Here is a 13,811-nt window from a genome sequence, read left to right on the forward strand (position 1 = left end):
CTTTGCGACCCCCATGGACTGTAGCCCACCAGGCTCCTCTGTCCATGGGATTTCCCAGGCAAGAACGAAGGGGATTGCCATTTCCTTTTCCAGAGGATCAAACCCTTGTCTTCTGCATTGGCAGGCGGATTCTTTAGGACTGTGTCATCTAGGAAAGCCCAGCAAATAAATAGGAGCAGCTATATTTTCTGAGCCCTTGCTATGTAGCAGGTTTTGTGCTAACTTGTTAGGTTGTTAACTTACTCTACTTTTCTAGTTCCTGTGGGGCTAGGTATTACAGACGAAGTGACTGAATCTCAGAGAAGTTAGGTAACCTACCTAAAGTCACACAGTGAGAAGCAACAGAGCCTGGAGGTTTCACACCCCGGCCCCTGATTCCACCCCCTTATCTCCATGCCTTGTGTACACTGAAGGATCTCAACATTCTGCAAGTTCTTGTGTGCATGTGGAGAGGAAGGAAGGGTATATTTTGGCTGGGTACATATCAGAAAAGGTCTTACAAGGGAGGTGGCCTGCATTTCGTGCATCTAGGTGTCTGATCTCCAAGGGCAAGGAAAGATGAGGGGACGTCTACAGTGTAGGAGGAGTAACTGGTCACTGTGGCCCAGACTCCCAAGTACCTGGGAGGAGGAGGAGAGCTCACCTCTGTTTAATGCAGCCCTGCCAGGAAAACCTCAGAGGAGAGTTATCCTGGGAGATGAAGAATAGCAAACACAATCTGATTGTATTTGAAAGCTATTGTATATGTGGTGTTTGAACCAACTGACAGTAAGAGACAGAATTTCCAGCAAGGCTACCTGCAGTCCTTCTCGGCACGAGGTATAGAGTAACCCTGGCATTCCAGGCCTTTCATGGACTAGAAAGGTCAGGAACAATTTCTCTGAAACACTTGAAGGTCTTACATCCAGGTCTGCTGCTGAGGAGGCCAGTTCCACCCTCCGCCTCCTCTCCTCCCGCCTCCTTTATAGAGAAGCTCCCTTAGGAGGGTGCCTCAGTACATTCAAGGAGGGGCGCCTGGAGAGCAGAGCCTGGAGGCAGAGGAGCATCTCAGAAAGGAAGTGCTCCCTGTCCGTCTGGACCAAAGAGGGCTGCTCCCTGGGGCTTGTCTGGATTTCACCTACACCCCTTCATTTTAGAAGCTGCCTTTTCTGAATGTTATAGGCTTTTTAGCAGCTTTTCAGAGAACTCTGCTTGGAGGAGATGTCTGCTTGGCTCCTGGGCCTGTAGCTCTCAAGAAAGGGTTGGTCTGTAAGTCAACCTCAACATCCAGAAAGCCAAAGAAAATCCACTCTTTCAGGGAATGCTTTAAAAAATAAAATTAGGTTCAGCTTGTTTCTGTACTCTTTAATAGAAAGAACCTGTTCTCCTGGTATCATAAACATGTTCAATAAGCACATGAGAACCTGCTCCTTTTTTCTCTTTGACCTGGGTCTCTGTGAGTGCTTTTTGCAGCCTCCAGAGGGACTCGTGCCAGTACCGGTGCTGCTGTTGCCTGTGGCTCCAGGAATAGGCAATAGTTTATCATTGTGTAATAAACTCAGTAAAAGAGAGAGCATCTCCACTGTTGTATTAATAACTCCTGCTTACCACCGAGCCTTAGAAATCATCACTCCTTTCCCCCTAGAATTTTAAGATACATTTTTCTCCATTTGTTTCACAAGTGAAGATTGGCAGGCTTCTGTTCTGTGGGAGCTGTTAAAAGGCAGAAGGAAAGGGATGTGAGGGACAGCAGCGCTGCACACATAAGCCATTTGATTTAAAGGCTCAGTACAGATTTTTAAAAAATCATTAGGAAACAAGCTGCCTGTGTGGGTTTTAAAAAATACCAGTCAGCTTATTCAGAGGTCGAATTATGTAATTTTCTAATCTCTTACATCTCTCAGATGCCATGTTCACCATCAAACCATTTTGATAACCTGAGCCAATAGCTTCCAGGAGAAATTAACAAGTTAATTTAAGTCAACATTTTTTTAAACTGCAGGTCATGGTTTATTAGTGTCTGTAAAATCAGTTTAGTGGGTCACAGCCTTACATTAAGAAAAAGAGAAACACATAAAGAATATCCTTGTTTTTCTAGCAACATGAATGCTCTCTGGTCCTGTTGTTTGAATGTGTATATTTATACATATGATCATCTATATGTATGTATCAGGTGACCATGCAAAATGTATTTCTTACTAGGAGTTGTGATCAAAAAAGTCTGAAAGCCACTTACGTTCCCTGAGGATGTGGATGTACTAGCTCCCTGATGTCTGTCCTCGAGTAGTCAATGTTCTTAATAGGTAGCTCGTCTTCCTATCAGTAATCCCTGTTGACGCAAATAATCAATAAACAATCTATAATAAGGGATAGAAGAGAGTTTTATCCAAGCCACACTGAGGACCATAGCCCAGGAGACACCCTCTTAGTAGCTCTGAGGAACTAGTCTGGAAGAACCATGGTTTTCAGCACCATGCTTTTTATATCTCATCAGAGTAAAGAACATATACCAACATGACAGGGCTATATCCCTTCAAGGTTTCAAAAGAGATATAGATTAGCACAAAGTGGACATTCTTTTGGGTATTGTTGTTTTTTTTCCTGGCCAAGCAACACAGCTTATGGGATCTTACTTCCCTGACCCAGGACTGAACCCTGGCCCCAGCACTGAAAGCAGAGTCCTAACCACTGGACCTCCAGTGAATTCCCTGGATACTGCATTCTTTTTTTAGTGGTTAAAGCAGATGTACAATGGATGATAAACAGGTCATAAGACAGGCTGTTCTAGTTAACATAAACTTCAGGCCAAATTATGTACAAGTTGGAATGACTTACCCTTACCTCAATATGTGAAATTTTTCTTCTGTCATCCTAAATGCCAATTCTGCCCTCAGCCTAATACCATGTTATGGTCTCCTATAATCTGCCACATTTTTAATTACTGTTGCTGATACATATACCTCAACTTCTTCCTCTCTTATTCAGGAAATAATTTTGATGATTTATTGTCATTTTGCTTCAGCTCCATCTCTTCATTCTTTCTGGAGTTAGTTCTCCACTGATGTCCAGTAGCGTATTGGGTACCTGTCAACCAGGGGAGCTCATCTTTCAGTGTCCTATCTTTTTGCCTTTTCATACTGTTCAGTGATCAATGCAAAGAAACAGAGGAAAACAATAGAATGGGAAATACTAGAGATTGCTTCAAGAAAATTAGAGATACCAAGGGAACTTTTCATGCAAAGATGGGCACAAATGGTATGGACCTAACAGAAACAGAAGACATTAAGAAGAGGTGGCAAGAATACACAGAAGAACTATACAAAAAAGATCTTCATAAACCAGATAGTCACTATGGTGTGATCACTCACCTAGAGTCAGACATCCTGGAATGCGAAGTGGACCTTCCGAAGCATCACTATGAACAAAGCTAGTGGAGGTGATGGAATTCTAGTTGAGCTATTTCAAATCCTAAAAGATGATGCTGTGAAAGTGCTGCACTCAATATGACAGCAACTTTGGAAACTCAGCAGTGGCCACAGGACTGGAAAAGGTCCGTTTTCGTTCCAGTCCCAAAGAAACGCAATGCCAAAGAATGCTCAAACTACTGCACAATTGCACTCATCTCACACACTAGCAAAGTAATGCTCAAAGTTCTCCAAGCCAGGCTTCAACAGTACATGATCCATGAACTTCCAGATATTCAAGCTGGATTTAGAAAAGGCAGAGGAACCAGAGATCAAATTGCCAACATCTGTTGGATCATCGAAAAGGCAAGAGAGTTCCAGAAAAACATCTACTTCTGCTTTATTGACTATGCCAAAGCCTTTGACTGTGTGGATCACAACAAACTGTGGAAAATTCTGAAAGAGATGGGAATACCAGACCACCTGACCTGCCTCTTGAGAAACCTGTATGCAGGTCAGGAAGCAACAGTTAGAACTGGACATGGAACAACAGACTGGTTCCAAATAGGAAAAGGAGTACATCAAGGCTGTATATTGTCACCCTGCTTATTTAACTTATATGCAGAGTACATCATGAGACATGCTGGACTGGATGAAGCACAAGCTGGAATCAAGGTTGCCGGGAAAAATATCAATAACCTCAGACATGCAGATGACACCACCCTTGTGGCAGAAAGCGAAGAACTAAAGAGCCTCTTGATGAAGGTGAAAGAGGAGAGTGAAAAAGTTGGCTTGAAACTCAACATTCAGAAAACTAAGATCATGCCATCTGGTCCTGTCACTTCATGGCAATAGATGGGGAAACAATGGAAACAGTGACAGACTTTATTTTAGGGGGCTCTAAAATCACTGCATATGGTGACTGTAGCCATGAAATTTAAAGACACTTGCACCTTGGAAGAAAAGCTATGACCAACCTAGACAGCATATTAAAAATCAGGGACATTACTTTGTCAACAAAGGTCCATCTAGTCAAATATATGGTTTTTCCAGTAGTCATGTACGGATGTGAGAATTGGACTATAAAGAAAGCTGAGCGCTGAAGAATTGATGCTTTTGAACTATGGTATTGGAGAAGACTCTTGAGAGTCTTGGACAGCAGGGAGATCCACCCAGTCCATCCTAAAGGAAATTAGTCCTGAATACTCATTGGAAGGACTGATGCTGAAGGCGAAATTCCAAATACTTTGGCCACCTGATGCGAAAAGACCCTGATGCTGGGAAAGATTGAAGGCAGGAGGAGAATGAGACGACAGAGGATGAGATGGTTGGATGACATCACCGACTCAATGGACATGAATTTGAGTAAACTCTGGGAGTTGGTGATGGACAGGGAGGCCTGGCATGCTGCAGTCCATGGGGTTGCAAAGAGGCAACATGACTGAGCAACTGAACTGAACTGTCATTTTACTTTAAAAGCTTATTATTTTGACTATGGGCTTTGCCCTTCAGAACTACAGAAGGACACATTCACCATGACTGACTTCACCTTCCTGATAGAATGAACTGAACCTTTTGTCATTAAGAAATATCACTCTTCATCTCTGGTAATACCCTTTCCATAAACTCCACTTTGTAGGACTGTAGCATATCAATGGGCTTCCCTGGTGCCTCAGACAGACAGTAAAGAATTCACCTGCAATGCAGGAGACCCAGGTTTGATCCCTGAGTCAAAAGATCCCCTGGAGAAGGGAATGGCAATCCATTCCAGTACTCTTGCCTGAAAAATTCCATGGACAGAGGATCCTGGCAAGTTATAGTCCATGGAGTCGCAAAGAGTCAGACATGATTGAGTGACTAGCACACACACAGCGTAGCCATACAACTGTTGTTTTATTTTTATTTGTACAGTGTGTCTTTTCATATATAATGTGTGTGTACATAATTGTATTAGATATAAATTTTGTGTGTATTTAGGCAGGTATCTTTATATTTCTGTAGCTTTATATTTTACATTACATCTCTTTTTAATGGGGTATAGTTGACTTTTTTCTGTTTTTAAATCTAGACTAAAAATTGTTCACCTTAATTGAAATACATAGTCTTTTTATAGTTACTGTAATAATTTTTGAGTTTAAATCTACCATCCTGTTTCTTTCTTGTTTTTTGCATTTCTTTTTTCCACCTTCCTTTTTTTTCTTCTGCAGTGCCATGTTTTGGATTGATTAGCAGTTTTACCACCCTTTCCTCCCCTTGTTTTGGCTTGTTAACTGTTTCTTTTCATGCACTGGAGTGGCTACCCAGAGCTGTGGGTTCCGTGTGCTTTCTGTTAAAGGCCAGGCAGTGAACACTTCACAACACAACAGAGGCATAAAGTCTCTGTTGTTTATTCTTCTTTATCTTCTGTTGCAACCCTTTAAAATTATAAGGCTTGTTATTAGCTTGCAGACCATGCAAAAAATAGGCCACTGACTGGATTTGGTCTGCAGGCCATGATTTTGGCAATCCCTGGCTTAAAGTCTAATATAAATTAGTGCTTTTACCACTTCTCAGGTGATGTGAGGACCTTAGAAGAATCAGCTTTGTTTACTGACTTCCTGAAATGTGTGGAATCATTGTCATATATTTTAACTCTCTATATATCATCATCTCCATAAACATTATTAATATTCTATAGAGTTAATACTCATTTGTGTTTCCCACATATTTACATCTTCTACTGTCTTTCATTCCTTCCTGTACCTCAGGGCTTCCGTGAGATCATTTTTCTTTATCTCCTTTAGTGCAGGTTTGCCAGGGAAAAGTTTTTATTGTTTGAAAGTGCCATAATTTTTTACATTTTTAAATTGACATTGTTGAAATACTGCTTACATTCAATAAAAGAAACTCACTTTCAGTATGCAGTTTGATGAGTCTTGACAGTTTTATATACCTGTGGAACCACTATTACTCTAAAAATCTATCCTAAAAGTTCCCTTGTACCTCATCCCAATTAATCCCCCACCCTAGCCCCCAGGCGCGAACAAACATTGATCTGCTTTTTCTCATACATTAGATTTATCTTTTCTAGAGCTTCAGATAAGTAGAAGAGATACTGTGTTCTTTTGTGTCTGAGACTGGGCTTCCCTGGTGGCTTAGACAGTAAAGTGTCTGCCTATAATGTGGGAGACCTGGGTGCAATCCCTGGATCAGGAGGATCTCCTGGAGAAGGAAAGGGCAACCCCATCCGGACACTTTGTGTCCGAAGAGTAGAAGGTGGTGTGGCAGGTGCATATTGAACCTTATCAGAAACTTCCCAGCTCTTTCCCAAAGTGACTCGCCCTTGGTAATCTTAGATCTTTTCACAATATCCACTGTTTCTTATGTATTTATTTCTTATGTTCCAATCTCATCTCTTTTGCTTAATTTTGAGTGTTTTTTCTTCTGACCCATCTTCCATTTCTTTCTTCAGTATTGTCTGATCTGCTGTTCTGCCCATCTGTTGAATTTTTAAATTCAGTATATTGTATTATTATTAAGTTTTTGAGGTTCCAGAGTTTCCAGTTCTCAGCCAGAGTTTTCCATCCTGTCCATTAATTCCATGAACATGCTAAGTAAAATTATTGCGACGTTGGTGTCTGATGTCACCATTATCAGAATCCTCTATCCGTCTCTTTCTCTTCTCAGTTTTTCTTGGTTTTAAGCATATAAATGCCTGTTTTAGGGGTTTTTTTGGAGATACAGTTGATTTACAATATTGTTTTCAGATGTACAATATAGCGATTCAAAATTATTATAGATTATATTCCATTTATAGTTATTATAAATGCTTGGTTATTATAAATGCTTGGTTGCAAATTGAAAATAGAGGGCTTTCCCTGGTGGTCCAGGGGTAAAGAACCCACCTTGCAATGCAGGGGGCTTGGATTCAATCCCTGGTCAGGGAACTAAGATCCAATATGCTGCTGAGCAACCAAGCCAGCACTCGGCAACTGCTGAGCCTGAGCACCATAACCAGAGAATCTGTGTGCTGCAATGAAAGATCCCAATGCAGCCTAATTAATTATTTTTAAAAAAGAAAGAAAGTGGAAGTTGTACAGAGATTTAGGTTGATCTGAGACTACAAGGTCTGCATTATTTCTAGTTCATCCTATGCACCCAGATCCAAGCCTGGGTTTTTTGTTTGTTTTGTTTGTTTTTTTACCAGAGCTCCATCTCCTTGGCCAGCCCTCAGTTTTTGTTCTCTAGCCTGTGAGTCCGCCAAGCTCAGCTCAGGGTCTCTGCCTCTCAAGAGTTGCCAGGCGCCTTCGGGACACATGGAGCCCCAAGTATCAGCTTAAGCCTGGGGCTTCCCCCTCTCAGGTTCTGGCCTCACAATTCTGCACAGCTTTGCCAGTCTTCTATTCCCTTCAAAAAGATTTTCACACACATACACACAGCACGTCTGGTTGTTCTCAGTGGGTGAATGGTCTGAGTCACCTCATCTACCATTGTCAGAAAGATGACGTCATCTAAACCCTAAGAGAATAATTGAATCGCATGCCCCAGGCTTTGCAGATGTAATTTAGGGCCTAGCTGACTCAGCTATGAGAGAGCGTCCCAGTGACTGCACAGTCGAGTGTCTATGAGTGAGTGCTGAGAGCTGAGTGCAGTGTGTCCACAGGCTTTCTGCATTTAAACAAGTACAGTTCCATTTCCAACCAGGCTTTCTTACTGCGTGTTTCTCACTCCCTTTCTCCTGACTACTCATATGTAGTCCTGCAGTCCAGTTAAAGGGGAACTTCTGTAAAACAGCAAACTATTCAGGCTGTAAACAAACCATGTCACGTTTTATAAGCTGCAGGTTTCATGCATACCGAAATAGACTTGGATGATCATCACTTGAAATCTATGACTGGTTAGGGAAAAAAAGCACTGAGTAATAAGAAATACAGATAATATTAGAGTGCTGAATTGTACACAATTTAAAATAAAGAGATATCAGAAAGGAATATTATAGAGACATGGCTTGGTCTGGTTCAGCAAAATGCCAGCATGTGAAGAAATATGTCACAAAATGTGCTATCTAGGGCAGAAGTTCCTAACCTTCATTTATGTCAAGTAGTTTTCTTCTCCTGTTCAGCTGAGTTTTTAGAATGATTTGAGGTCATGTATGTGTGTATCTGGTTTCAATATGGCATTAATTGATTGAGAAAATGTACCTGTACACATATTGAGGGACTCCTGATGATGTCGTGAGTGCTGTCTCTTACCCCACACATTGAGATCCCTGGTCTCATGTATCTGACTTTGTCTAACCAAGCATCTGACCAGTGTGTACTGACCTGGATATTCAAAAGAATTGTTTTAAAAAGAAATTGCAAAAAATAAAAAAAATAAAAAGAAATTGCTGGGTTCTCTCCCTATTTTCTTAGTTCCAGAACATTTCTAAGTAATGAATTATATGCATCAAGAAAACGGTTTAGGTGAAGGTTCTCTGCACCATCATTTACATAAAGCCATTTAAACACACTTATGGTATATCCTACTTTATTTGAACTGAATATGAGATAATGTAAATTCATAAAATCATGCAGTTTCCAAATATTTTCTCTTTTCAGAAAACTTGCTTAGCTTCCCTCTTATTAAAAAAAAGTTTCAGGGACTTCCCTGGTGGTCCAGTGGTTAGGACTCCACACTAAGAATGCAGGGTCGCAGATTCAATCTTTGGTCAGGGAATTAAGATCCCATTTGCTGCATGGTGCAGCCAAAAAATTTAAAAAAAATTTTTTTTAACTTTCATTTTTCTTTATTATGCAAGCAGTGTGTTTTTAGCATATGTATTATTGAATACAGATAAGCAAAATAAAATCATCCATAATTTCCACCATGCCAAGATAATCATTGTTACTGGTTTGATGCAGACCTTCCCAGACTTTTTTCCTAAGCATATAGGTGGATGTTTTTAAGACATGTAAACATTTTAGAAATGTGGCAACTCTTTTCATATTGTTATTTCAGTACAATTAAGGTTATTTGATTTTGTACATTAAGAGATATCTGGAGGAATGGGCACCAGAATGTTTCTGTTGGTCCTTTGATCGTGAAATTTGGAGTGATCTTTGTGTTATCACTTGAGTGTGTTTAGTAAGTTTGTGTCATTTTCTTGGAAACCATAGCTTTTCACTTAGTGTTTTATTTTCACAGAGCTGTGATCATCCAGCAGGGATCCATCCACTCGCTCATCAAATATGAATGGGGCACCTGTTATGCATTAAACGCTGTGCACTGAGCACTGGGTTAGCACGAGGAAGCACGTGGGCCTGCCGGCCAAGAGCCCTGAACCTAGTGGGAGATGTAGCCTGTGTACCAGCTGTCATCCATGGATTCTGTGGGGGCCTCAGGGCAGAACCAGAAAGCAGGGTGTTGCGGCGGGGGGCCTTGGCAGAAATGAGGAACGAGGCAGAATGTCAGAATTGCTCCAATCTCCTGAGCCAAGAAGGCAGAGGGGTGTCTGCGCAGGTCCAGGGGCATGTGGGCTATTTGAGGAGGACAGGTTCCATGTTGCTGGACTTTGGCGTGTTGGGGAGAGAGAAAGCTGGGGAGACATAGAAAGGAACCCACAGAAGCAGAGTCCTGACATCTACCCCAGACCACACTGCTGGCCGGTTGATGGGGGCAGACATGGAGACAAGGGACACAAGCTTACTGAGGAGAAGCACAGAGGGAGACAAGGAAGCAGTGGCCATGAGGCTGGGCTGCTAAGCATGGGCCGCCTGGGGAAGCCCCACATCTCAGCCCCAGGGCGGTCAGCTGGAAACCAGTCTGACAGCTGAGACAGCTTCACTCCGTAGCTGGACAGTGTCCCCGAATATGCTCCCCTGCTGAGCAGCCAGCCTCTCTTGGGGGTCTGGGCAGTGGTTCTCCATGTCAGCCACACAACCTCATGGAGTTTGGGGAGCTGCTGGCCAAGTGTGAGCAGCTGTTCTTAAGCAGGGAAGTAACATGAGTCAGATGTGTGGGCTGTGAGCTCGTGCATGTGCTCAGCACTCCACCAGAATCTACGAGGAGACTGATTTATATCGAGGAAAGTAAGTCATTGCCCACAAGGAATTTATTACCTAGTTACACAGATAATCAACATGCATGGAGCAACGGTGAATAAATAAGAAAAGTAAGTGATCGACAGGCTGCCAGAGGAATCCCAAGGGAGATGCTGTTGCAACGGACCTGAGCACAGGCTGTCATGGTCAGGATGTCTTCATGGACAGGGAGGTTGGGCTTTGCTTGTGAAGACTGAACCAGAACCAACCCAAGGCAGGTGGGAGGCTATTCCAAGTGGGCAAATGAAAGGAGACCAAGTTTGATGTTTTTGTCCAACTGTGAGGTTATGGACCTGACCAGAGGGAACTAGTTTCAAAGTTTAATGTGTCAAACTGATGGCATTGAAGCCAACTGGGAATTTTCTACCTAACTCCAATAACAGTGGTTTCACCCTTGCTCCTTGGAGACCTCACAGTGGCCATCTAGGGAGGCACAGGCCGCTAAGAAGCTAGTGGCTCCCAGTCCTCAACCTTCCAGCCATCGGAACTCCACTTTCCTTAATTGAAAGCAAGATTTTGTTGAAGTAGAGGGAACTAAAATGCCATTTGGAACACTGCAGCAGTAAGCAGAGAACCCTGTAGATTTTTGAATAAAGTTATACTAAGGGCCGTCACCCTGCCCAGTATGAATAGAATCAAGAAGGCTGTTGAGGATACCTTTGCAGTGGGAGTGATGAGCAAAAGGCAGTGGAAAAGATGCCTTGCAAGAAGCAGGAAACATGAGCTGCACTTGGGGCAGAGATGAGTGGGCCGTGTCTCAGGGTTTGAGCTCTGACAAAAGGGAATCCACGGGGACTCTTGGAGCGAGGACACATACTACAGGGGAGAAGAAGATGGCAGTAATGAGGATGAGCTTGATTTTAGACGTGGTTAAATTTGGGTGTGAAGACAGCAAGCAAAGGGTGAAGGCAGGTACCTTGTGTTGGGTTATTTTGTAAGATCCATAAGCAGAGTGGCCGTGGCTGGAGTCAGGCTCCAGACAGCGGGCAGTGCTGAAAGCCGTAGGTGAGCCCAGATGTCGGGGGAGGTGAGAATAAATCCAACGCCTGATAGCGGTGATAAGGAGTCTGAGGAGGTGGCATGCATTTTCCAAGAAAGTGTCTGCTACATCTCCTTTTGAAGTGCTATCCACTTTATTTTGGTCCCCATTTTGCATATGAGGTTAGTCTGGGTGACTCAGAGCAGAGGAACAAGACGCCAGAAGTTACCCAGACATGCACAGCTGGGACTAGAGTCGTTTTTCCTCATCTCCCAATTCTATCATCTGTTCCTAAACTATAACTTTAAACTCTTTTTCTTTTAAATTTTAATTAATTAATGTATTAGTTTATTTATGGCCATGCTGGGTGTTTGTTGCTGTGCACAGGCTTTCTCTAGTTGTGAGTAGCGGGAGCTACTCTCTACTTGTGTGGGGGCTTCTCATTGCAGAGCCTAGGTGCACAGTCTTAAGTAGTTATAGCATGCGGACTCAGTAGCTGTGGCACATGGGCTCAGTTGCTCCGAAGCACGTAGGATCCTCCCGGACCAGGGATCGAACCCATGTCCCCTGCCTTATCAGGCAGATTCTTAACCACTGGACCCCAGTGAAGCCCTAAATTATGAAATCTTGTGCTTTTCATGTAAAAGCTAATCTGTGGTTAACACTGTGGGTTTAACTTTTCAAAGAACCACTTTGATTTATTAATGAAATCGGGGGGAGGGTACAGGTGAAAGAAACTTTAGTAACGAAATGTGTCCTGGACTTGATGCTCTGTGCTAGACCTTTCTTCGTGGTCCTGCATTGCTGACCCAGATGGCTTCCAGAGTGGGTTGGGTTTTGCTGTTCTAATTTAGGATCAAATACGGAAAGGAAAACAGGAACAAGTAGTTTCTGAAGTGACTTAATTCTGAATGACATGGAAAGAAAGGGAAGTGGGATTCACTTCCCAGTTGTCATCCATTCCGGGCTGCCGAATGCAGAAGGTAGGTCTCGCAATGATTGGTTGATTGTTAAGTTTGAATGATTCCCAGGTTGTCTGGAATCAGTTGGGCTGATGGCTTGGTCTGTGATTTCATGATGAGCTTAGTGAAAAAACATCAGTAGAATTTTCAGGAGATCTTAGTGGGAGTCTAGTTTTATAATTATCTGCCGGCAATTGTCATAAGGTGAGGGTTTTCAAAACCCACCTAAATGCACACTGACCTCCACCTGACATAGAGTGGCTTCCGCTCCTCCAGTGGCTCAGCTGTGTCATGTCACCTGACTCAAGGGGCACTGTTCACGCCCCTGACATCCTTGGTCTTAGTTTGAAAATAAACCTCAGCAGACCTTCCTTCATCCAAGAACGCTGTCCTGTCTCCACCAGCTGCCAGGGCGAGGAGGCGGGTGAGCAGGGAGAGTGTTGCCACTGCCTCACTGCGGGGTTTTCCTCCTGATCAGCTTTCCTTGGGGGTGTTCTGTGTAATTATGTCAGCATGGTTATTTGTCCCACTTCTTTACTTAATGTTACAAAGCAGTCTTTTCCCCATATCATTAAAATATTCATAAACAACAGTTTACTAACTTGCAGTTATTTCATCGTGGTGGTTCCATAATTAATCATTTCTTTATTATTGGTCACATAGGTAGTTTCTGCCTTTTCACTGTTATAAATAAAACATTGGAAAAATATAACTTGTTTCCACATTCTTCATTTCTGGTTCAAGACTGATTCCTAGGAGCAGACTTACTGAAGAAAGGATACAGACCTGAAGGATTGTGCCACCATACACACCCAAGGTGTTGTATGTGAGTGGCCACAAGCGGAGCGTCACTCAAGAGTGTTGCCTAGTTGTCCATTGGGTTTTGTCTTGCTATGTTCAAATTTCCCTGTGGGGGTGGGGAATTAAGCCCAGGTCCCCTCACATGCCCCACTGGGAGGCCTGGGCTGCAGCCGGCCTGCCTCTCATGTCCTCACCGCTGGCATTTTCAGCCCAGCAATGCTCGCCCTGTGAACTTAAGAGGTAGAATCTAGGCCTGAGTAAGTGTGTTTGATGTTGAACAGGTGAATGTGTGGTGAAGAGCTGGGCCCACAGAGGAGGTCTGGCCTTTGCCCTTGGCTTCTGGGAAGTGACCTGTGTCCAGCCCAAGGGGAGTGTCTTGATTCGAGTACAGGGCCAGTCCACCCAGAGGCTGAGAGTAAGCCTTTGGTGGGCTGCAGGGCTCCAGGGGCTCCCCTGGTCAGAGTTGCTTTACGCCTGTCGTCACACATGAGTGCTGGAGGGGCCACACCTGCTCCTTCTGTGCAGATGGGGAGGGGAAGAAAGTGAAGTGGAAGCTGAACTTTAAGATGTGAGGTTGGACATCAGGAGTCTCAAAAATCCCCGCAAGGCACAGAGGTCCTCCCAG

The 13,811-nt window shown here is 43.3% G+C and overlaps 1 protein-coding gene across 6 annotated transcripts in view; it reads left to right on the forward strand.

Moving 5' to 3' along the window:
- Positions 1 to 13,811, forward strand: part of RPTOR (regulatory associated protein of MTOR complex 1) — a 325,171-nt gene that overhangs the window by 208,923 nt on the left and 102,437 nt on the right. The window lies entirely within an intron of this gene.

The sequence above is a fragment of the Bubalus bubalis genome, chromosome 3, assembly GCF_019923935.1.
Source record: "Bubalus bubalis isolate 160015118507 breed Murrah chromosome 3, NDDB_SH_1, whole genome shotgun sequence".
Taxonomy (NCBI): Eukaryota; Metazoa; Chordata; class Mammalia; order Artiodactyla; family Bovidae; genus Bubalus; species Bubalus bubalis.